We start from the raw sequence: 4,437 nt of genomic DNA, 5'->3' as shown, positions 1-4,437 counted from the left end.
CGCCCTCCCCGCGGCGCCGATACATCGGCGCCGCGGTTCGGGGATCCTCTCACTCCCATAGTACGCTCTCGTAGACTGCCATCCTCTAGCCGCGCCGCCACCTCTGGCTACGTTCTTGTGGAGGCGCATGACGGTCAGCGCAACCACCGCTAGCGACGTTCATGTGGAGGCGCACGGCGGCCAGCTTCTCCCACGGTACGCGCATTCTAGACTGAGGCCCCGTTCATGTCGGGGTAGCGCTGAATGTTAGCTGATAGATGCTGTTAATCTCACTGTTTGCCGAAGTAGTTTACTGTCAATATGCTCTACTTAAGAAGCTTCCATGCCCTGTTCTGCACTCAATCTGCTTAGCTGAGATGACATGCCAAGGCCAATTAGTTGCTAAAATATCCTGCCATATATTTATTGTTACGTAGATTGCCATGGTCTAGTAGCCAATCTGTTAGGTGAAATAGCTCTACACCATTTTATACTCGATCTTTGTTGCTGTGATGGCCTTTGATAGTTCGATGGCTGTGTGCTCGGCCTCATTGACTGCTGAAACAGCCTGCCATAATTTAGCACTCAAATCTGTTTGCTGAATTAGCTTTACATATATTTCGTTACTTAGATCTGCTCGTCCAAATATCTTGCCATAGCTTTAGACATTGACCTAGGTATTTTTTCTGGACTTCATAAAAAAGCATATATCTTTTTCCTGTAATATCTAGTAGAAGAACTAATTTGTATGTCTAACAGATGGACATGACTTGGATAACTTCTGCTGGAAGATTCTCCGCTGCATATGTCGAGGGGGTTGAAAACTTCATGAACTTTATCAGAGCTGAGTACGGTGGCCCGAAATCAGATGTGCTCTGCCCATGTAGCAGTTGTATGAATTCAGTTACAAGACCCCATTCAACTGTGCAAAATCATCAACACTTGTATGGGATGTTGGTCACATATACTAATTGGGTTCATCATGGTGAAGCTGTGAACGTCAATGTTATTGACTACATGGAAGCAGCAGATCACCATCTTGATCTGCCTGATGCTCAGGTGGAAGAGGAGGAGGAGGTTGCGGTGGCGGAGCCAGTGAGTTTGACCAACATTGAAACAATGCTACGAAATGCTCATGCATTCCGTGCACTTTCACCTGTAGAAGAAAAACGGCGGGCCCGCATGTTGGAACAATGCAACGTTGCTGTCACCCCAGGAAATAAGCTGTCAGTATTCTCAGCTGTGGTCACCTTTCTTCAGGTGAAGACATCTGAGCGGATGACCAACAAATCATTAGATGCGATGTTGGCTGCTTTCCGCAAATCTTTCCCAGATGCGTCTGAGCTGCCACACACCTACAGTAAAATGAAGAATTTCCTTCGTGCAGTTGGAATTGGATATGATATGATCCATGTTTGTAATTGTGTTCTGTTCCGGAAGGATTATGCCAACTTAAGTGAATGCCCGAAATGCAAATCATCAAGATGGAAAGATAGCGATGCTGTGAAGAGGATTCCTCATAATGTTCTGAGACATTTTCCAATTACACCAAGATTGCAGAGGTTGTTTCATGATGCTGAAACAAGAGAGGATGTACTGTGGCATTCTAGGAACTAGGAGTACAGAGATCAGAATGTAATGAGCCATCCATCTCATGGTAGTGAGTGGAAAAGCTTCATTGATAAACATAAAGAGTTTGCTGCTGACCCGAGAAACATTAGACTTGGCTTAGCTTCAGATGGATTTAACCCATTTGGCCACCAGAGCGCCACATATAGCATGTGGCCAGTTCTTGTTATCCCTTACAATATGCCTCCAAATGGCAGCACCAAAGAATCAAACTACATGATCGCCTTGCTCATCCCAGGTCCAAAAAGTCCTGGAAAGGATTTTGATTTGTTCATGGAGCCTCTTGTGGAGGAACTTCAACAGCTATGGAAGGGTGTTCTGACTCGAGACCTATATAGCGGCCCACCAGCTGATTTCTTTCTACATGCTGTTATAATTTGGTGCATCCATGATTATCCGGCTTTGGGCACAATGTCAGGGCGAACGACACATGGTTACAATGCATGTGTTCGCTGTGACAGGAATCCGCTGTCATACGCAATACTTAGCAAGATCTATTACATTGGACACCGCCGTTTCCTTGCCAAGGACAAGCCGCATCCTAGAAAATACCGAAGACATGTGTTCAATGCAAAGCATGAAAACCGTGATGCACCAAAGAGGCTCACCGCCGATGAGTTGCAAGTGGAATTAGAGAAGGTCAGGCATATTACACCAGGAAACCATCCTGGTAATGGTAGCGGGAAAAGGAAGCATGGCAGGGTAGAAGAGAGATTATTGTTTACCCGCAGGTCCACTTTGTGGGACTTGGAGTATTGGAAAGATTTGGATCTGCGGCATAATCTTCATGTGATGCACATTGAGAAAAATATATGTGACAGCATTATCGGCACACTTCTTAATATTGCAGGCAAGACGAAAGATACCTTAAAATCTAGGATTGATTTGACACACCTGGGTATCAGAAAGGATTTGCAGGTGCAAGATGAAGGTAAACCACGGGATATGGCACCAGCTATCTACGTCTTGGACAAGGTAAAAAGAAAAGAATTTTGTGAGGTCCTATCACGTGTGAGATTCCCACATGGATTTGCTTCCAACCCTGAAAGGAGAGTCAGTGCAGATGGAAACAAGGTACAAGGGTTGAAAACTCATGACTGCCACATCCTACTTCAAAGGGGTTTACCTATTATCCTTAGAGGATTGGGCCGCCCTGATTTATACAGAGGAGTTGCAGAGTTGGGACAATTCTTCAGGGAACTCTGCAGTAGAAATATCAGGATAGATGCTTTGGAGCGTCTTAGAGACAAGATACCAACTATCCTATGCGACCTTAAGAAGATATATCCTCCAGCCTTCTTTGATGTGATGGTTCATTTGGCTGTTCATCTACCTGATGAGGCACTACTTAGAGGTCCAGTATAGTATGGCTGGATGTACCCTATTAAAAGGCGGCTAGGCACTTTCAAGGGCTATGTTAGGAATAGAGCTAGACCCGAGGGTCCCATTGCAGAGGCCTACATTGCTACAGAAGCGTTGGCATTCTGCTCAAAATACATTGAAACAGCTGACCAGCTTAGCAAAGAGGTGGGTGAAGACAATCCCGTGCTCAATGTTTTCAATTATTCTGTTTGAGTTACAGGGAAGAGTCGACAAGAGGACAAACCTAAAGATTTGGACAAAATGGTTTGGTATGTGTTGAATAACTGTCCTGAGATACTACCTTATATCATGTAAGTGCAGTACTGCAGCTTATACATCATAATCTACTAAACTTGCAGCACATTCTTATATATTTAGATGTTTGACGCGATCATTATGTTGTGCAGCATCTACAAAGTGGAGTTACTGCCGCAAAATCCAAGAAACATTGACAAACTAGTTATGGCAGGATTTGCGAAATGGTTCAAGAACCATGTAAGCTTTTGAAGTGCACTGTCAGTTTTTTTAATATATTGAGTACATAAGATGATCAGCTTGTCTATTTTCTAACCATAGGTTAAGAAGACGTGGGAGGATGGGCAGGCAGTTGATGATGCCCTTTACTCACTAGCAATGGGTCCTGATACTCGGGTAAGACATTATGAATCTTGCATTGTTGGAGATGTGCGCTACAACACCCTTGCACGAGACGAAGGCAGGAAGACACAAAACAGTGCCATCATGAGCACGGATATGTATGACAAAGAGACAACTGAAATGTATGCTAACATAACAGACATTGTTCAGTTGCAGTATATCTCCAGTTTCGAGGATCATTGGTGTATGGTTCTGTTGTGCTGTCGTTGGTATAACCTGTTTTCCAGGATCGCAAAACCCAGAGCTGATGATTATTTCAAATCCATCAATGTCAAGGCGGCGTACTAGACCAACGAGCCTTTTATTTTGGCAAATCAAGCAACACAGATATTTTTCTTGGAAGACACATTTGCACGTAGCGATGACTGGAGAGTATTGCAAAGGTTTGAGTAGAGGAATTCGTTTAATGAAGTTGCACAACAAGATGATGCTTACACTGCTCCTGATGTATAAGATAACACAGATGTTTCTAATATCTTTGAGAACCATCACGTCAATGACGCCGGCAAAAAGATTGCCTGTCGTGCTGTGGACATACAAGAGTTGATTAAGAAGAAGCCAATGTTTGAGGACGTTGAGGACGAAGAAGAAGATGACACCATGGGGAATTACGATTCAGACTGATACACATGGCGAAGATGTTGACGCTGCTGCTGCAGATGATGATTACATTGCTTTTGTCGTATTTGCCTGTCAGAAGACGTTTTTTATCTACTATGTGAAATTGTGTTTGCTATGACAACTGAAACCTGATGAACATATTGTTTAGTATTTTGCTGTGAGAACATCACTTGTTATGTATGCTGATTT

The sequence above is a fragment of the Triticum dicoccoides genome, chromosome 1B, assembly GCF_002162155.2.
Source record: "Triticum dicoccoides isolate Atlit2015 ecotype Zavitan chromosome 1B, WEW_v2.0, whole genome shotgun sequence".
Classification (NCBI taxonomy): Eukaryota; Viridiplantae; Streptophyta; class Magnoliopsida; order Poales; family Poaceae; genus Triticum; species Triticum dicoccoides.
The sequence above is the reverse complement of the archived record's forward strand: the minus strand, read 5'-3'. Positions refer to the sequence as shown.